We start from the raw sequence: 22515 nt of genomic DNA on the forward strand, positions 1-22515 counted from the left end.
CCTTCACATTGACCATGAAACACAGATATCGTATCGGAATTGAATACAAAAGGCACAATGCCGACTTAAGTACAAGAAGAGTGAATCTTTTGAGAATTTGTGATTTGAGCGGCTCCTGGGTGACCAGTATTAAATTCCGATGCACCAGTGCAGGTGTACTGTATCCCTTGGACCTTCACATTGACCATGAAACACAGAAATCGCATCGGAATTGAATACAAAAGGCGCAATGCCGACTTAAGTAAAAGAAGAGTGAATGTTCTAAGAGTTTGTGGTTTGAGTGGTTCCTGGGAGACCAGTATTAAATTCCGATGCACCAGCGCAGGTTTACTGTATCCCTTGGTCATTCACATTGACCATGAAACACAGAAATCGCATCGGAATTGAATACAAAAGGCACAATGCCGACTTAAGTACAAGAAGAGTGAATCTTCTAACAGGTTGTGGTTTGAGCGGCTCCTGGGTGACCAGTATTAGATTCCGATGCACCAGTGCAGGTTTACTGTATCCCTTGGACCATCACATTGACCATGAAACACAGAAATCGCATCGCAACTGAATACAAAAGGCACAATGCCGACTTAAGTACAAGAAGACTGAATCTTCCAAGAGTTTGTGGTTTGAGCGGCTCCTGGGAGACCAGTATTAGATTCCGAAGCACCAGTGCAGGTTTACTGTATCCCTTGGACCTTCACATTGACCATGAAACACAGAAATCGCATCGGAATTGAATACAAATTGCACAATGCCGACTTAAGTACAACAAGAGTGAATCGTCTAAGAGTTTGTGGTTTGAGCGGATCCTGGGTGACCGGTATTAGATTCCGATGCACCAGGGCAGGTTTACTGTATCCCTTGGACCTTCACATTGACCATGAAACACAGATATCGTATCGGAATTGAATACAAAAGGCACAATGCCGACTTAAGTACAAGATGAGTGAATCTTTTGAGAATTTGTGGTTTGAGCGGCTCCTGGGTGACCAGTATTAGATTCCGATGCACCAGTGCAGGTGTACTGTATCCCTTGGACCTTCACATTGACCATGAAACACAGAAATCGCATCGGAATTCAATACAAAATGCGCAATGCCGACTTAAGTAAAAGAAGAGTGAATGTTCTAAGTGTTTGTGGTTTGAGCGGCTCCTGGGTGGCCAGTATTAGATTCCGATGCACCAGTGCAGGTTTACTGTATCCCTTGGACATTCACATTGACCATGAAACACAGAAATCGCATCGGAATTGAATACAAAAGGCACAATGCCGACTTAAGTACAAGAAGAGTGAATCTTCTAACAGTTTGTGGTTTGAGCGGCTCCTGGGTGACCAGTATTAGATTCCGATGCACCAGTGCAGGTTTACTGTATCCTTTGGGCCTTCACATTGAGCATGAAACACAGAAATCGCATCGGAACTGAATACAAAAGGCACAATGCCGACTTAAGTACAAGAAGAGAGAATCTTTTAAGAGTTTGTGGTTTGAGCGGCTCCTGGGAGACCAGTATTAGATTCCGATGCACCAGTGCAGGCTTACTGTATCCCTTGGACATTCACATTGACCATGAAACACAGAAATCGCATCGGAATTGAATACAAAAGGCACAATGCCGAATTAAGTACAAGAAGAGTGAATCTTCTAAGAGTTTGTGGTTTGAGCGGTTCCTGGGAGACCAGTATTAAATTCCGATGCACCAGTGCAGGTTTACTGTATCCCTTGGACCTTCACATTGACCATGAAACACAGAAATCGCATCGGAATTGAATACAAAAGGCACAATGCTGACTTAAGTACAAGAAGAGTGAATCTTCTAACAGTTTGAGGTTTGAGCGGCTCCTGGGTGACCAGTATTAGATTCCGATGCACCAGTGCAGGTTTACTGTATCCCTTGGGCCTTCACATTGACCATGAAACACAGAAATCGCATCGGAACTGAATACAAAAGGCACAATGCCGACTTCAGTACAAGAAGAGTGAATATTCTAAGAGTTTGTGATTTGAGCGGTTCCTGGGAGAACAGTATTAAATTCCGATGCACCAGTGCAGGTTTACTGTATCCCTTGGACCTTCACATTGACCATGAAACACAGAAATTGCATCGGAATTGAATACAAAAGGTACAATGCCGACTTAAGTACAAGAAGAGTGAATCTTCTAAGAGTTTGTGGTTTGAGCGGCTCCTGGGAGACCAGTATTAGATTCCGATGCACCAGTGCAGGTTTACTGTATCCCTTGGACCTTCACATTGACCATGAAACACAGAAATCGCATCGGAATTGAATACAAAAGGCACAATGCCGACTTAAGTACAAGAAGAGTGAATCTTCTAACAGTTTGTGGTTTGAGCGGCTCCTGGGTGACCAGTATTAAACTCCGATTACCAGTGCAGGTTTACTGTATCCCTTGGACCTTCACATTGACCATGAAACACAGAAATCGCATCGGAATTGAATACAAAAGGCACAATGCCGACTTAAGTACAAGAAGAGTGAATCTTCTAACAGGTTGTGGTTTGAGTGGCTCCTGGGTGACCAGTATTAGATTCCGATCCACCAGTGCAGGTTTACTGTATCCCTTGGACCATCACATTGACCATGAAACACAGAAATCGCATCGCAATTGAATACAAAAGGCACAATCCCGACTTAAGTACAAGAAGACTGAATCTTCCAAGAGTTTGTGGTTTGAGCGGCTCCTGGGAGACCAGTATTAGATTCCGATGCACCAGTGCAGGTTTACTGTATCCCTTGGACCTTCACATTGACCATGAAACACTGAAATCGCAGCGGAATTGAATACAAAATGCACAATGCCGACTTAAGTACAACAAGAGTGAATCGTCTAAGAGTTTGTGGTTTGAGCGGCTCCTGAGTGACCAGTATTAGATTCCGATGCACCAGGGCGGGTTTACTGTATCCCTTGGACCTTCACATTGACCATGAAACACAGATATCGTATCGGAATTGAATACAAAAGGCACAATGCCGACTTAAGTACAAGGAGAGTGAATCTTATGAGAATTTGTGATTTGAGCGGCTCCTGGGTGACCAGTATTAGATTCCGATGCACCAGTGCAGGTGTACTGTATCCCTTGGACCTTCACATTGACCATGAAACACAGATATCGCATCGGAATTGAATACAAAAGGCGCAATGCCGACTTAAGTAAAAGAAGAGTGAATGTTCTAAGAGTTTGTGGTTTGAGTGGTTCCTGGGAGACCAGTATTAAATTCCGATGCACCAGCGCAGGTTTACTGTATCCCTTGGACCTTCACATTGACCATGAAACACAGAAATCGCATCGGAATTGAATACAAAAGGCACAATGCCGACTTAAGTACAAGAAGAGTGAATCTTCTAACAGGTTGTGGTTTGAGCGGCTCCTGGGTGACCAGTATTAGATTCCGATGCACCAGTGCAGGTTTACTGTATCCCTTGGACCATCACATTGACCATGAAACACAGAAATCGCATCGCAACTGAATACAAAAGGCACAATGCCGACTTAAGTACAAGAAGACTGAATCTTCCAAGAGTTTGTGGTTTGAGCGGCTCCTGGGAGACCAGTATTAGATTCCGATGCACCAGTGCAGGTTTACTGTATCCCTTGGACCTTCACATTGACCATGAAACACTGAAATCCCATCGGAATTGAATACAAAATGCACAATGCCGACTTAAGTACAACAAGAGTGAATCTTCTAAGAGTTTGTGGTTTGAGCGGCTCCTGGGTGACCAGTATTAGATTCCGATGCACCAGGGCAGGTTTACTGTATCCCTAGGACCTTCACATTGACCATGAAACACAGATATCGTATCGGAATTGAATACAAAGGCACAATGCCGACATAAGTACAAGAAGAGTGAATCTTTTAAGAATTTGTGGTTTGAGCGGCTCCTGGTTTGACCAGTATTAGATTCCGATGCACCAGTGCAGGTGTACTGTATCCCTTGGACCTTCACATTGACCATGAAATACCGAAATCGCATCGGAATTGAGTACAAAAGGCACAATGCCGACTTAAGTACAAGAAGAGTGAATGTTCTAAGTGTTTGTGGTTTGAGCGGCTCCTGGGAGACCAGTATTTAATTCCGATGCACCAGTGCAGGTTTACTGTATCACTTGGACCTTCACAGTAACCATGAAACACAGAAATCGCATCGGAATTGAATACAAAAGGCAAAATGCCGACTTAAGTACAAGAAGAGTGAATCTTCTAAGAGTTTGTGGTTTGAGCGGCTCCTGGGAGACCAGTACTAGATTCCGATGCACCAGTCTAGGTTTACTGTATCCTTTGGACCTACACATTGACCATGAAACACAGAAATCGCATCGCAATTGAATACAAAAGGCACAATGCCGACTTAAGTACAAGAAGAGTGAATCTTCTAAGAGTTTGTGGTTTGAGCGGCTCCTGGGTGACCAGTATTAGATTCCGATGCACCAGTGCAGGTTTACTGTATTCCTTGGACCTCCACATTGACCATGAAACACAGAAATCGCATCGGAATTGAATACAAAAGCCACAATGCCGACTTAAGTACCAGAAGAGTGAATCTTCTAAGAGTTTGTGGTTTGAGCGGCCCCTGGGTGTCCAGTATTAGATAGATTCCGATGCACTAGTGCAGGTTTACTGTATCCCTTGGACTTTCAAATTGACCATGAAACACACAAATATAATCGGAATTGAATACAAAAGGCACAATGCCGACTTAAGTACAAGAAGAGTGAATCTTCCTGAATTTTGTGGTTTGAGCGGTTCCTGGGAGAACAGTATTAAATTCCGATGCACCAGTGCAGGTTTACTGTATCCCTTGGACCTTCACATTGACCATGAAACACAGAAATTGCATCGGAATTGAATACAAATGGCACAATGCCGACTTAAGTACAAGATGAGTGAATCTTCTAACAGTTTGTGGTTTGAGCGGCTCCTGGGTGACCAGTATTAGATTCCGATGCACCAGTGCAGGTTTACTGTATCCCTTTGGCCTTCACATTGACCATGAAACACAGAAATCGCATCGGATCTGAATACAAAAGGCACAATGCCGACTTAAGTACAAGAAGAGTGAATCTTCTAAGAGTTTGTGGTTTGAGCGGATCCTGGGTGACCAGTATTAGATTCCGATGCACCAGTGCAGGTTTACTGTATTCCTTGGACCTTCACATTGACCATGAAACACAGAAATCGCATCGGAATTGAATACAAAAGGCACAATGCCGACTTAAGTACAAGAAGAGTGAATCTTCTAACAGTTTGTGGTTTGAGCGGCTCCTGGGTGACCAGTATTAGATTCCGATGCACCAGTGCAGGTTTACTGTATCCCTTGGACCTTCACATTGACCATGAAACACTGAAATCGCATCGGAATTGAATACAAAATGCACTATGCCGACTTAATTACAACAAGAGTGAATCGTCTAAGAGTTTGTGGTTTGAGCGGCTCCTGGGTGACCAGTATTAGATTCCGATGCACCAGGGTAGGTTTACTGTATCCCTTGGACCTTCACATTGACCATGAAACACAGATATCGTATCGGAATTGAATACAAAAGGCACAATGCCGACTTAAGTACAAGAAGAGTGAATCTTTTGAGAATTTGTGGTTTGAGCGGCTCCTGGGTGACCAGTATTAGATTCCGATGCACCAGTGCAGGTGTACTGTATCCCTTGGACCATCACATTGACCATGAAACACAGAAATCGCATCGCAACTGAATACAAAAGGCACAATGCCGACTTAAGTACAAGAAGACTGAATCTTCCAAGAGTTTGTGGTTTGAGCGGCTCCTGGGAGACCAGTATTAGATTCCGATGCACCAGTGCAGGTTTACTGTATCCCTTGGACCTTCACATTGACCATGAAACACTGAAATCCCATCGGAATTGAATACAAAATGCACAATGCCGACTTAAGTACAACAAGAGTGAATCTTCTAAGAGTTTGTGGTTTGAGCGGCTCCTGGGTGACCAGTATTAGATTCCGATGCACCAGGGCAGGTTTACTGTATCCCTTGGACCTTCACATTGACCATGAAACACAGATATCGTATCGGAATTGAATACAAAGGCACAATGCCGACATAAGTACAAGAAGAGTGAATCTTTTAAGAATTTGTGGTTTGAGCGGCTCCTGGGTGACCAGTATTAGATTCCGATGCACCAGTGCAGGTGTACTGTATCCCTTGGACCTTCACATTGACCATGAAATACAGAAATCGCATCGGAATTGAGTACAAAAGGCACAATGCCGACTTAAGTACAAGAAGAGTGAATGTTCTAAGTGTTTGTGGTTTGAGCGGCTCCTGGGAGACCAGTATTTAATTCCGATGCACCAGAGCAGGTTTACTGTATCACTTGGACCTTCACAGTTACCATGAAACACAGAAATCGCATCGGAATTGAATACAAAAGGCAAAATGCCGACTTAAGTACAAGAAGAGTGAATCTTCTAAGAGTTTGTGGTTTGAGCGGCTCCTGGGTGACAAGTATTAGATTTCGGTGCAACAGTGCAGGTTTACTGTATCACTTGGACCTTCACATTGACCATGAAACACAGAAATCGCATCGCAATTGAATACAAAAGGCAGAATGCCGACTTAAGTACAAGAAGAGTGAATCTTCTAAGAGTTTGTGGTTTGAGCGGCTCCTGGGTGACCAGTATTAGATTCCGATGCACCAGTGCAGGTTTACTGTATTCCTTGGACCTCCACATTGACCATGAAACACAGAAATCGCATCGGAATTGAATACAAAAGCCACAATGCCGACTTAAGTACCAGAAGAGTGAATCTTCTAAGAGTTTGTGGTTTGAGCGGCCCCTGGGTGTCCAGTATTAGATAGATTCCGATGCACTAGTGCAGGTTTACTGTATCCCTTGGACTTTCAAATTGACCATGAAACACACAAATATAATCGGAATTGAATACAAAAGGCACAATGCCGACTTAAGTACAAGAAGAGTGAATTTTCCTGAATTTTGTGGTTTGAGCGGTTCCTGGGAGAACGGTATTAAATTCCGATGCACCAGTGCAGGTTTACTGTATCCCTTTGGCCTTCACATTGACCATGAAACACAGAAATCGCATCGGATCTGAATACAAAAGGCACAATGCCGATTTAAGTACAAGAAGAGTGAATCTTCTAAGAGTTTGTGGTTTGAGCGGTTCCTGGGTGACCAGTATTAGATTCCGATGCACCAGTGCAGGTTTACTGTATCCCTTGGACCTTCACATTGACCATGAAACACAGAAATCGCATCGGAATTGAATACAAAAGGCACAATGCCGACTTAAGTACAAGAAGAGTGAATCTTCTAACAGTTTGTGGTTTGAGCGGCTCCTGGGTGACCAGTATTAGATTCCGATGCACCAGTGCAGGTTTACTGTATCCCTTGGACCTTCACATTGACCATGAAACACAGAAATCGCATCGGAATTGAATACAAAATGCACAATGCCGACTTAAGTACAAGAAGAGTGAATCTTCTAACAGGTTGTGGTTTGAGCGGCTCCTGGGTGACCAGTATTAGATTCCGATGCACCAGTGCAGGTTTACTGTATCCCTTGGACCTTCACATTGACCATGAAACACAGATATCGTATCGGAATTGAATACAAAAGGCACAATGCCGACTTAAGTACAAGAAGAGTGAATCTTTTGAGAATTTGTGGTTTGAGCGGCTCCTGGGTGACCAGTATTAGATTCCGATGCACCAGTGCAGGTTTACTGTATCCCTTGGGCCTTCACATTGACCATGAAACACAGAAATCGCATCTTAATTGAATACAAAAGGCGCAATGCCGACTTAAGTACAAGAAGAGTGAAAGTTCTAAGTGTTTGTGGTTTGAGCGGCTCCTGGGTGACCTGTATTAGATTCCGATGCACCAGTGCAGGTTTACTGTATCCCTTGGACATTCACATTAACCATGAAACACAGAAATCGCATCGGAATTGAATACAAAAGGCACAATGCCGACTTAAGTACAAGAAGAGTGAATCTTCTAAGAGTTTGTGGTTTGAGTGGTTCCTGGGAGACCAGTATTAAATTCCGATGCACCAGTGCAGGTTTACTGTATCCCTCGGACCATCGCATTGACCATGAAACACAGAAATCGCATTGGAATTGTATACAAAAGGCGCAATGCCGACTTAAGTAAAAGAAGAGTGAATGTTCTAAGTGTTTGTGGTTTGAGCGGCTCCTGGGTGACCAGTATTAGATTCCGATGCACCAGTGCAGGTATACTGTATCCCTTGGACATTCACATTGACCATGAAACACAGAAATCGCATCGGAATTGAATACAAAAGGCACAATGCCGACTTAAGTACAAGAAGAGTGAATCTTCTAACAGTTTGTGGTTTGAGCGGCTCCTGGGTGACCAGTATTAAATTCCGATGCACCAGTGCAGGTTTACTGTATCCTTTGGGCCTTCACATTGACCATGAAACACAGAAATCGCATCGGAACTGAATACAAAAGGCACAATGCCGACTTAAGTACAAGAAGAGTGAATCTTTTAAGGGTTTGTGGTTTGAGCGGCTCCTGGGAGACCAGTATTAGATTCCGATGCACCAGTGCAGGCTTACTGTATCCCTTGGACCTTCACATTGACCATGAAACACAGAAATCTCATCGGAATTGAATACAAAATGCACAATGCCGACTTAAGTACAAGAAGAGTGAATCTTCTAAGAGTTTGTGGTTTGAGCGGTTCCTGGGAGACCAGTATTAAATTCCGATGCGCCAGTGCAGGTTTACTGTATACCTTGGACCTTCACATTGACCATGAAACACAGAAATCGCATCGGAATTGAATACAAAAGCACAATGCCGACTTAAGTACAAGAAGAGTGATTCTTCTAACAGTTTGTGGTTGGAGCGGCTCCGGGGTGACCAGTATTAGATTCCGATGCACCAGTGCAGGTTTACTGTATCCCTTGGACCTTCACATTGACCATGAAACACAGAAATCGCATCGGAATTGAATACAAAAGGCACAATGCCGACTTAAGTACAAGAAGAGTGAATCTTCTAACAGTTTGTGGTTTGAGCGGCTCCTGGGTGACCAGTATTATACTCCGATTACCAGTGCAGGTTTACTGTATCCCTTGGACCTTCACATTGACCATGAAACACAGAAATCGCATCGGAATTGAATACAAAAGGCACAATGCCGACTTAAGTACAAGAAGAGAGAATCTTCTAACAGGTTGTGGTTTGAGTGGCTCCTGGGTGACCAGTATTAGATTCCGATCCACCAGTGCAGGTTTACTGTATCCCTTGGACCATCACATTGACCATGAAACACAGAAATCGCATCGCAATTGAATACAAAAGGCACAATCCCGACATAAGTACAAGAAGACTGAATCTTCCAAGAGTTTGTGGTTTGAGCGGCTCCTGGGAGACCAGTATTAGATTCCGATGCACCAGTGCAGGTTTACTGTATCCCTTGGGCCTTCACATTGACCATGAAACACTGAAATCGCATCGGAATTGAATACAAAATGCACAATGCCGACTTAAGTACAACAAGAGTGAATCGTCTAAGAGTTTGTGGTTTGAGCGGCTCCTGAGTGACCAGTATTAGATTCCGATGCACCAGGGCAGGTTTACTGTATCCCCTGGACCTTCACATTGACCATGAAACACAGATATCGTATCGGAATTGAATACAAAAGGCACAATGCCGACTTAAGTACAAGGAGAGTGAATCTTTTAAGAATTTGTGGTTTGAGCGGCTCCTGGGTGACCAGTATTAGATTCCGATGCACCAGTGCAGGTGTACTGTATCCCTTGGACCTTCACATTGACCATGAAATACAGAAATCGCATCGGAATTGAGTACAAAAGGCACAATGCCGACTTAAGTACAAGAAGAGTGAATGTTCTAAGTGTTTGTGGTTTGAGCGGCTCCTGGGAGACCAGTATTTAATTCCGATGCACCAGTGCAGGTTTACTCTATCACTTGGACCTTCACAGTAACCATGAAACACAGAAATCGCATCGGAATTGAATACAAAAGGCAAAATGCCGACTTAAGTACAAGAAGAGTGAATCTTCTAAGAGTTTGTGGTTTGAGCGGCTCCTGGGTGACAAGTATTAGATTTCGATGCAACGGTGCAGGTTTACTGTATCACTTGGACCTTCACATTGACCATGAAACACAGAAATCGCATCGGAATTGAATACAAAAGGCACAATGCCGACTTAAGTACAAGAAGAGTGAATCTTCTAAGAGTTTGTGGTTTGAGCGGCTCCTGGGAGACCAGTTCTAGATTCCGATGCACCAGTCTAGGTTTACTGTATCCTTTGGACCTACACATTGACCATGAAACACAGAAATCGCATCGCAATTGAATACAAAAGGCACAATGCCGACTTAAGTACAAGAAGAGTGAATCTTCTAAGAGTTTGTGGTTTGAGCGGCTCCTGGGTGACCAGTATTAGATTCCGATGCACCAGTGCAGGTTTACTGTATTCCTTGGACCTCCACATTGACCATGAAACACAGAAATCGCATCGGAATTGAATACAAAAGCCACAATGCCGACTTAAGTACCAGAAGAGTGAATCTTCTAAGAGTTTGTGGTTTGAGCGGCCCCTGGGTGTCCAGTATTAGATAGATTCCGATGCACTAGTGCAGGTTTACTGTATCCCTTGGACTTTCAAATTGACCATGAAACACACAAATACAATCGGAATTGAATACAAAAGGCACAATGCCGACTTAAGTACAAGAAGAGTGAATCTTCCTGAATTTTGTGGTTTGAGCGGTTCCTGGGAGAACAGTATTAAATTCCGATGCACCAGTGCAGGTTTACTGTATCCCTTGGACCTTCACATTGACCATGAAACACAGAAATTGCATCGGAATTGAATACAAATGGCACAATGCCGACTTAAGTACAAGATGAGTGAATCTTCTAACAGTTTGTGGTTTGAGCGGCTCCTGGGTGACCAGTATTAGATTCCGATGCACCAGTGCAGGTTTACTGTATCCCTTTGGCCTTCACATTGACCATGAAACACAGAAATCGCATCGGATCTGAATACAAAAGGCACAATGCCGACTTAAGTACAAGAAGAGTGAATCTTCTAAGAGTTTGTGGTTTGAGCGGTTCCTGGGTGACCAGTATCAGATTCCGATGCACCAGTGCAGGTTTACTGTATCCCTTGGACCTTCACATTGACCATGAAACACAGAAATCGCATCGGAATTGAATACAAAAGGCACAATGCCGACTTAAGTACAAGAAGAGTGAATCTTCTAAGAGTTTGTGGTTTGAGCGGCTCCTGGGTGACCAGTATTAGATTCCGATGCACCAGTGCAGGTTTACTGTATCCCTTGGACCTTCACATTGACCATGAAACACAGAAATCGCATCGGAATTGAATACAAAATGCACAATGCCGACTTAAGTACAAGAAGAGTGAATCTTCTAACAGGTTGTGGTTTGAGCGGCTCCTGGGTGACCAGTATTAGATTCCGATGCACCAGTGCAGGTTTACTGTATCCCTTGGACCTTCACATTGACCATGAAACACAGATATCGTATCGGAATTGAATACAAAAGGCACAATGCCGACTTAAGTACAAGAAGAGTGAATCTTTTGAGAATTTGTGGTTTGAGCGGCTCCTGGGTGACCAGTATTAGATTCCGATGCACCAGTGCAGGTTTACTGTATCCCTTGGGCCTTCACATTGACCATGAAACACAGAAATCGCATCGGAATTGAATACAAAAGGCGCAATGCCGACTTAAGTACAAGAAGAATGAAAGTTCTAAGTGTTTGTGGTTTGAGCGGCTCCTGGGTGACCTGTATTAGATTCCGATGCACCAGTGCAGGTTTACTGTATCCCTTGGACATTCACATTAACCATGAAACACAGAAATCGCATCGGAATTGAATACAAAAGGCACAATGCCGACTTAAGTGCAAGAAGAGTGAATCTTCTAAGAGTTTGTGGTTTGAGTGGTTCCTGGGAGACCAGTATTAAATTCCGATGCACCAGTGCAGGTTTACTGTATCCCTTGGACCATCGCATTGACCATGAAACACAGAAATCGCATTGGAATTGTATACAAAAGGCGCAATGCCGACATAAGTAAAAGAAGAGTGAATGTTCTAAGTGTTTGTGGTTTGAGCGGCTCCTGGGTGACCAGTATTAGATTCCGATGCACCAGTGCAGGTATACTGTATCCTCTGGACATTCACATTGACCATGAAACACAGAAATCGCATCGGAATTGAATACAAAAGGCACAATGCCGACTTAAGTACAAGAAGAGTGAATCTTCTAACAGTTTGTGGTTTGAGCGGCTCCTGGGTGACCAGTATTAAATTCCGATGCACCAGTGCAGGTTTACTGTATCCTTTGGGCCTTCACATTGACCATGAAACACAGAAATCGCATCGGAACTGAATACAAAAGGCACAATGCCGACTTAAGTACAAGAAGAGTGAATCTTTTAAGGGTTTGTGGTTTGAGCGGCTCCTGGGAGACCAGTATTAGATTCCGATGCACCAGTGCAGGCTTACTGTATCCCTTGGACCTTCACATTGACCATGAAACACAGAAATCGCATCGGAATTGAATACAAAATGCACAATGCCGACTTAAGTACAAGAAGAGTGAATCTTCTAAGAGTTTGTGGTTTGAGCGGTTCCTGGGAGACCAGTATTAAATTCCGATGCACCAGTGCAGGTTTACTGTATCCCTTGGACCTTCACATTGACCATGAAACACAGAAATCGCATCGGAATTGAATACAAAAGCACAATGCCGACTTAAGTACAAGAAGAGTGATTCTTCTAACAGTTTGTGGTTTGAGCGGCTCCGGGGTGACCAGTATTAGATTCCGATGCACCAGTGCAGGTTTACTGTATCCCTTGGACCTTCACATTGACCATGAAACACAGAAATCGCATCGGAATTGAATACAAAAGGCACAATGCCGACTTAAGTACAAGAAGAGTGAATCTTCTAACAGTTTGTGGTTTGAGCGGCCCCTGGGTGACCAGTATTATACTGCGATTACCAGTGCAGGTTTACTGTATCCCTTGGACCTTCACATTGACCATGAAACACAGAAATCGCATCGGAATTGAATACAAAAGGCACAATGCCGACTTAAGTACAAGAAGAGTGAATCTTCTAACAGGTTGTGGTTTGAGTGGCTCCTGGGTGACCAGTATTAGATTCTGATCCACCAGTGCAGGTTTACTGTATCCCTTGGACCATCACATTGACCATGAAACACAGAAATCGCATCGCAATTGAATACAAAAGGCACAATCCCGACTTAAGTACAAGAAGACTGAATCTTCCAAGAGTTTGTGGTTTGAGCGGCTCCTGGGAGACCAGTATTAGATTCCGATGCACCAGTGCAGGTTTACTGTATCCCTTGGGCCTTCACATTGACCATGAAACACTGAAATCGCATCGGAATTGAATACAAAATGCACAATGCCGACTTAAGTACAACAAGAGTGAATCGTCTAAGAGTTTGTGGTTTGAGCGGCTCCTGAGTGACCAGTATTAGATTCCGATGCACCAGGGCAGGTTTACTGTATCCCTTGGACCTTCACATTGACCATGAAACACAGATATCGTATCGGAATTGAATACAAAAGGCACAATGCCGACTTAAGTACAAGGAGAGTGAATCTTTTGAGAATTTGTGATTTGAGCGGCTCCTGGGTGACCAGTATTAGATTCCGATGCACCAGTGCAGGTGTACTGTATCCCTTGGACCTTCACATTGACCATGAAACACAGACATCGCATCGGAATTGAATACAAAAGGCGCAATGCCGACTTAAGTAAAAGAAGAGTGAATGTTCTAAGAGTTTGTGGTTTGAGTGGTTCCTGGGAGACCAGTATTAAATTCCGATGCACCAGCGCAGGTTTACTGTATCCCTTGGACCTTCACATTGACCATGAAACACAGAAATCGCATCGGAATTGAATACAAAAGGCACAATGCCGACTTAAGTACAAGAAGAGTGAATCTTCTAACAGGTTGTGGTTTGAGCGGCTCCTGGGTGACAAGTATTAGATTCCGATGCACCAGTGCAGGTTTACTGTATCCCTTGGACCATCACATTGACCATGAAACACAGAAATCGCATCGCAACTGAATACAAAAGGCACAATGCCGACATAAGTACAAGAAGACTGAATCTTCCAAGAGTTTGTGGTTTGAGCGGCTCCTGGGAGACCAGTATTAGATTCCGATGCACCAGTGCAGGTTTACTGTATCCCTTGGACCTTCACATTGACCATGAAACACTGAAATCGCATCGGAATTGAATACAAAATGCACAATGCCGACTTAAGTACAACAAGAGTGAATCGTCTAAGAGTTTGTGGTTTGAGCGGCTCCTGGGTGACCAGTATTAGATTCCGATGCACCAGGGTAGGTTTACTGTATCCCTTGGACCTTCACATTGACCATGAAACACAGATATCGTATCGGAATTGAATACAAAAGGCACAATGCCGACTTAAGTACAAGAAGAGTGAATCTTTTGAGAATTTGTGGTTTGAGCGGCTCCTGGGTGACCAGTATTAGATTCCGATGCACCAGTGCAGGTGTACTGTATCCCTTGGACCTTCACATTGAACATGAAACACAGAAATCGCATCGGAATTGAATACAAAATGCGCAATGCCGACTTAAGTAAAAGAAGAGTGAATGTTCTAAGTGTTTGTGGTTTGAGCGGCTCCTGGGTGACCAGTATTAGTTTCCGATGCACCAGTGCAGGTTTACTGTATCCCTTGGACATTCACATTGACCATGAAACACAGAAATCGCATCGGAATTGAATACAAAAGGCACAATGCCGACTTAAGTACAAGAAGAGTGAATCTTCTAACAGTTTGTGGTTTGAGCGGCTCCTGGGTGACCAGTATTAGATTCCGATGCACCAGTGTAGGTTTACTGTATCCTTTGGGCCTTCACATTGAGCATGAAACACAGATATCGCATCGGAACTGAATACAAAAGGCACAATGCCGACTTAAGTACAAGAAGAGTGAATCTTTTAAGAGTTTGTGGTTTGAGCGGCTCCTGGGAGACCAGTATTAGATTCCGATGCACCAGTGCAGGCTTACTGTATCCCTTGGACCTTCACATTGACCATGAAACACAGAAATCGCATCGGAATTGAATACAAAAGGCACAATGCCGACTTAAGTACAAGAAGAGTGAATCTTCTAAGAGTTTGTGGTTGAGCGGTTCCTGGGAGACCAGTATTAGATTCCGATGCACCAGTGCAGGTTTACTGTATCCCTTGGACCTTCACATTGACCATGAAACACAGAAATCGCATCGGAATTGAATACAAAAGGCACAATGCCGACTTAAGTACAAGAAGAGTGGATCTTCTAACAGTTTGTGGTTTGAGCGGCTCCTGGGTGACCAGTATTAGATTCCGATGCACCAGTGCAGGTTTACTGTATCCCTTGGACCTTCACATTGACCATGAAACACAGAAATCGCATCGGAATTGACTACAAAAGGCACAATGCCGACTTAAGTACAAGAAGACTGAATCTTCCAAGAGATTGTGGTTTGAGCGGCTCCTGGGAGACCAGTATTAGATTCCGATGCACCAGTGCAGGTTTACTGTATCCCTTGGACCTTCACATTGACAATGAAACACTGAAATCGCATCGGAATTGAATACAAAATGCACAATGCCGACTTAAGTACAAGAAGAGTGAATCGTCTAAGAGTTTGATGTTTGAGCGGCTCCTGGGTGACCAGTATTAGATTCCGATGCATCAGGGCAGGTTTACTGTATCCCTTGGACCTTCACATTGACCATGAAACACAGATATCGTATCGGAATTGAATACAAAAGGCACAATGCCGACTTAAGTACAAGAAGAGTGAATCTTTTGAGAATTTGTGATTTGAGCGGCTCCTGGGTGACCAGTATTAGATTCCGATGCACCAGTGCAGGTGTACTGTATCCCTTGGACCTTCACATTGACCATGAAACACAGAAATCGCATCGGAATTGAATACAAAAGGCGCAATGCCGACTTAAGTAAAAGAAGAGTGAATGTTCTAAGAGTTTGTGGTTTGAGTGGTTCCTGGGAGACCAGTATTAAATTCCGATGCACCAGCGCAGGTTTACTGTATCCCTTGGTCATTCACATTGACCATGAAACACAGAAATCGCATCGGAATTGAATACAAAAGGCACAATGCCGACTTAAGTACAAGAAGAGTGAATCTTCTAACAGGTTGTGGTTTGAGCGGCTCCTGGGTGACCAGTATTAGATTCCGATGCACCAGTGCAGGTTTACTGTATCCCTTGGACCATCACATTGACCATGAAACACAGAAATCGCATCGCAACTGAATACAAATGGCACAATGCCGACTTAAGTACAAGAAGACTGAATCTTCCAAGAGTTTGTGGTTTGAGCGGCTCCTGGGAGACCAGTATTAGATTCCGATGCACCAGTGCAGGTTTACTGTATCCCTTGGACCTTCACATTGACCATGAAACACAGAAATCGCATCGGAATTGAATACAAAATGCACAATGCCGACTTAAGTACAACAAGAGTGAATCGTCTAAGAGTTTGTGGTTTGAGCGGACCCTGGGTGACCGGTATTAGATTCCGATGCACCAGGGCAGGTTTACTGTATCCCTTGGACCTTCACATTGACCATGAAACACAGATATCGAATCGGAATTGAATACAAAAGGCACAATGCCGACTTAAGTACAAGAAGAGTGAATCTTTTGAGAATTTGTGGTTTGAGCGGCTCCTGGGTGACCAGTATTAGATTCCGATGCACCAGTGCAGGTGTACTGTATCCCTTGGACCTTCACATTGACCATGAAACACAGAAATCGCATCGGAATTGAATACAAAATGCACAATGCCGACTTAAGTACAAGAAGAGTGAATCTTCTAAGAGTTTGTGGTTTGAGCGGTTCCTGGGAGACCAGTATTAAATTCCGATGCACCAGTGCAGGTTTACTGTATCCCTTGGACCTTCACATTGACCATGAAACACAGAAATCGCATCGGAATTGAATACAAAAGCACAATGCCGACTTAAGTACAAGAAGAGTGATTCTTCTAACAGTTTGTGGTTTGAGCGGCTCCGGGGTGACCAGTATTAGATTCCGATGCACCAGTGCAGGTTTACTGTATCCCTTGGACCTTCACATTGACCATGAAACACAGAAATCGCATCGGAATTGAATACAAAAGGCACAATGCCGACTTAAGTACAAGAAGAGTGAATCTTCTAACAGTTTGTGGTTTGAGCGGCCCCTGGGTGACCAGTATTATACTCCGATTACCAGTGCAGGTTTACTGTATCCCTTGGACCCTCACATTGACCATGAAACACAGAAATCGCATCGGAATTGAATACAAAAGGCACAATGCCGACTTAAGTACAAGAAGAGTGAATCTTCTAACAGGTTGTGGTTTGAGTGGCTCCTGGGTGACCAGTATTAGATTCCGATCCACCAGTGCAGGTTTACTGTATCCCTTGGACCATCACATTGACCATGAAACACAGAAATCGCATCGCAATTGAATACAAAAGGCACAATCCCGACTTAAGTACAAGAAGACTGAATCTTCCAAGAGTTTGTGGTTTGAGCGGCTCCTGGGAGACCAGTATTAGATTCCGATGCACCAGTGCAGGTTTACTGTATCCCTTGGGCCTTCACATTGACCATGAAACACTGAAATCGCATCGGAATTGAATACAAAATGCACAATGCCGACTTAAGTACAACAAGAGTGAATCGTCTAAGAGTTTGTGGTTTGAGCGGCTCCTGAGTGACCAGTATTAGATTCCGATGCACCAGGGCAGGTTTACTGTATCCCTTGGACCTTCACATTGACCATGAAACACAGATATCGTATCGGAATTGAATACAAAAGGCACAATGCCGACTTAAGTACAAGGAGAGTGAATCTTTTGAGAATTTTGATTTGAGCGGCTCCTGGGTGACCAGTATTAGATTCCGATGCACCAGTGCAGGTGTACTGTATCCCTTGGACCTTCACATTGACCATGAAACACAGAAATCGCATCGGAATTGAATACAAAAGGCGCAATGCCGACTTAAGTAAAAGAAGAGTGAATGTTCTAAGAGTTTGTGGTTTGAGTGGTTCCTGGGAGACCAGTATTAAATTCCGATGCACCAGCGCAGGTTTACTGTATCCCTTGGACCTTCACATTGACCATGAAACACAGAAATCGCATCGGAATTGAATACAAAAGGCACAATGCCGACTTAAGTACAAGAAGAGTGAATCTTCTAACAGGTTGTGGTTTGAGCGGCTCCTGGGTGACCAGTATTAGATTCCGATGCACCAGTGCAGGTTTACTGTATCCCTTGGACCATCACATTGACCATGAAACACAGAAATCGCATCGCAACTGAATACAAAAGGCACAATGCCGACTTAAGTACAAGAAGACTGAATCTTCCAAGAGTTTGTGGTTTGAGCGGCTCCTGGGAGACCAGTATTAGATTCCGATGCACCAGTGCAGGTTTACTGTATCCCTTGGACCTTCACATTGACCATGAAACACTGAAATCGCATCGGAATTGAATACAAAATGCACAATGCCGACTTAAGTACAACAAGAGTGAATCGTCTAAGAGTTTGTGGTTTGAGCGGCTCCTGGGTGACCAGTATTAGATTCCGATGCACCAGGGTAGGTTTACTGTATCCCTTGGACCTTCACATTGACCATGAAACACAGATATCGCATCGGAATTGAATACAAAAGGCACAATGCCGACTTAAGTACAAGGAGAGTGAATCTTTTGAGAATTTGTGATTTGAGCGGCTCCTGGGTGACCAGTATTAGATTCCGATGCACCAGTGCAGGTGTACTGTATCCCTTGGACCTTCACATTGACCATGAAACACAGACATCGCATCGGAATTGAATACAAAAGGCACAATGCCGACTTAAGTAAAAGAAGAGTGAATGTTCTAAGAGTTTGTGGTTTGAGTGGCTCCTGGGAGCCCAGTATTAAATTCCGATGCACCAGCGCAGGTTTACTGTATCCCTTGGACCTTCACATTGACCATGAAACACAGAAATCGCATCGGAATTGAATACAAAAGGCACAATGATGACTTAAGTACAAGAAGAGTGAATCTTCTAACAGGTTGTGGTTTGAGCGGCTCCTGGGTGACCAGTATTAGATTCCGATGCACCAGTGCAGGTTTACTGTATCCCTTGGACCATCACATTGACCATGAAACACAGAAATCGCATCGCAACTGAATACAAAAGGCACAATGCCGACTTAAGTACAAGAAGACTGAATCTTCCAAGAGTTTGTGGTTTGAGCGGCTCCTGGGAGACCAGTATTAGATTCCGATGCACCAGTGCAGGTTTACTGTATCCCTTGGACCTTCACATTGACCATGAAACACAGAAATCGCATCGGAATTGACTACAAAAGGCACAATGCCGACTTAAGTACAAGAAGAGTGAATCTTCTAACAGTTTGTGGTTTGAGCGGCTCCTGGGTGACCAGTATTAGACTCCGATGCACCAGTGCAGGTTTACTGTATCCCTTGGGCCTTCACATTGACCATGAAACACAGAAATCGCATCGGAACTGAATACAAAAGGCACAATGCCGACTTAAGTACAAGAAGACTGAATCTTCCAAGAGTTTGTGGTTTGAGCGGCTCCTGGGAGACCAGTATTAGATTCCGATGCACCAGTGTAGGTTTACTGTATCCCTTGGACCTTCACATTGACCATGAAACACTGAAATCGCATCGGAATTGAATACAAAATGCACAATGCCGACTTAAGTACAACAAGAGTGAATCGTCTAAGAGTTTGATGTTTGAGCGGCTCCTGGGTGACCAGTATTAGATTCCGATGCATCAGGGCAGGTTTACTGTATCCCTTGGACCTTCACATTGACCATGAAACACAGATATCGTATCGGAATTGAATACAAAAGGCACAATGACGACTTAAGTACAAGAAGAGTGAATCTTTTGAGAATTTGTGATTTGAGCGGCTCCTGGGTGACCAGTATTAGATTCCGATGCACCAGTGCAGGTGTACTGTATCCCTTGGACCTTCACATTGACCATGAAACACAGAAATCGCGTCGGTATTGAATACAAAAGGCGCAATGCCGACTTAAGTAAAAGAAGAGTGAATGTTCTAAGAGTTTGTGGTTTGAGTGGTTCCTGGGAGACCAGTATTAAATTCCGATGCACCAGCGCAGGTTTACTGTATCCCTTGGTCATTCACATTGACCATGAAACACAGAAATCGCATCGGAATTGAATACAAAAGGCACAATGCCGACTTAAGTACAAGAAGAGTGAATCTTCTAACAGGTTGTGGTTTGAGCGGCTCCTGGGTGACCAGTATTAGATTCCGATGCACCAGTGCAGGTTTACTGTATCCCTTGGACCATCACATTGACCATGAAACACAGAAATCGCATCGCAACTGAATACAAAAGGCACAATGCCGACTTAAGTACAAGAAGACTGAATCTTCCAAGAGTTTGTGGTTTGAGCGGCTCCTGGGAGACCAGTATTAGATTCCGATGCACCAGTGCAGGTTTACTGTATCCCTTGGACCTTCACATTGACCATGAAACACAGAAATCGCATCGGAATTGAATACAAAATGCACAATGCCGACTTAAGTACAACAAGAGTGAATCGTCTAAGAGTTTGTGGTTTGAGCGGACCCTGGGTGACCGGTATTAGATTCCGATGCACCAGGGCAGGTTTACTGTATCCCTTGGACCTTCACATTGACCATGAAACACAGATATCGTATCGGAATTGAATACAAAAGGCACAATGCCGACTTAAGTACAAGAAGAGTGAATCTTTTGAGAATTTGTGGTTTGAGCGGCTCCTGGGTGACCAGTATTAGATTCCGATGCACCAGTGCAGGTGTACTGTATCCCTTGGACCTTCACATTGACCATGAAACACAGAAATCGCATCGGAATTGAATACAAAATGCACAATGCCGACTTAAGTACAAGAAGAGTGAATCTTCTAAGAGTTTGTGGTTTGAGCGGTTCCTGGGAGACCAGTATTAAATTCCGATGCACCAGTGCAGGTTTACTGTATCCCTTGGACCTTCACATTGACCATGAAACACAGAAATCGCATCGGAATTGAATACAAAAGCACAATGCCGACTTAAGTACAAGAAGAGTGATTCTTCTAACAGTTTGTGGTTTGAGCGGCTCCGGGGTGACCAGTATTAGATTCCGATGCACCAGTGCAGGTTTACTGTATCCCTTGGACCTTCACATTGACCATGAAACACAGAAATCGCATCGGAATTGAATACAAAAGGCACAATGCCGACTTAAGTACAAGAAGAGTGAATCTTCTAACAGTTTGTGGTTTGAGCGGCCCCTGGGTGACCAGTATTATACTCCGATTACCAGTGCAGGTTTACTGTATCCCTTGGACCTTCACATTGACCATGAAACACAGAAATCGCATCGGAATTGAATACAAAAGTCACAATGCCGACTTAAGTACAAGAAGAGTGAATCTTCTAACAGGTTGTGGTTTGAGTGGCTCCTGGGTGACCAGTATTAGATTCCGATCCACCAGTGCAGGTTTACTGTATCCCTTGGACCATCACATTGACCATGAAACACAGAAATCGCATCGCAATTGAATACAAAAGGCACAATCCCGACTTAAGTACAAGAAGACTGAATCTTCCAAGAGTTTGTGGTTTGAGCGGCTCCTGGGAGACCAGTATTAGATTCCGATGCACCAGTGCAGGTTTACTGTATCCCTTGGGCCTTCACATTGACCATGAAACACAGAAATCGCATCGGAATTGAATACAAAAGGCACAATGCCCACTTAAGTACAAGAAGAGTGAATCTTCTAACAGGTTGTGGTTTGAGCGGCTCCTGGGTGACCAGTATTAGATTCCGATGCACCAGTGCAGGTTTACTGTATCCCTTGGACCATCACATTGACCATGAAACACAGAAATCGCATCGCAACTGAATACAAAAGGCACAATGCCGACTTAAGTACAAGAAGACTGAATCTTCCAAGAGTTTGTGGTTTGAGCGGCTCCTGGGAGACCAGTATTAGATTCCGATGCACCAGTGCAGGTTTACTGTATCCCTTGGACCTTCACATTGACCATGAAACACAGAAATCGCATCGGAATTGAATACAAAATGCACAATGCCGACTTAAGTACAACAAGAGTGAATCGTCTAAGAGTTTGTGGTTTGAGCGGACCCTGGGTGACCGGTATTAGATTCCGATGCACCAGGGCAGGTTTACTGTATCCCTTGGACCTTCACATTGACCATGAAACACAGATATCGTATCGGAATTGAATACAAAAGGCACAATGCCGACTTAAGTACAAGAAGAGTGAATCTTTTGAGAATTTGTGGTTTGAGCGGCTCCTGGGTGACCAGTATTAGATTCCGATGCACCAGTGCAGGT

This window comes from Schistocerca nitens, chromosome 9, assembly GCF_023898315.1.
Source record: "Schistocerca nitens isolate TAMUIC-IGC-003100 chromosome 9, iqSchNite1.1, whole genome shotgun sequence".
NCBI lineage: Eukaryota > Metazoa > Arthropoda > Insecta > Orthoptera > Acrididae > Schistocerca > Schistocerca nitens.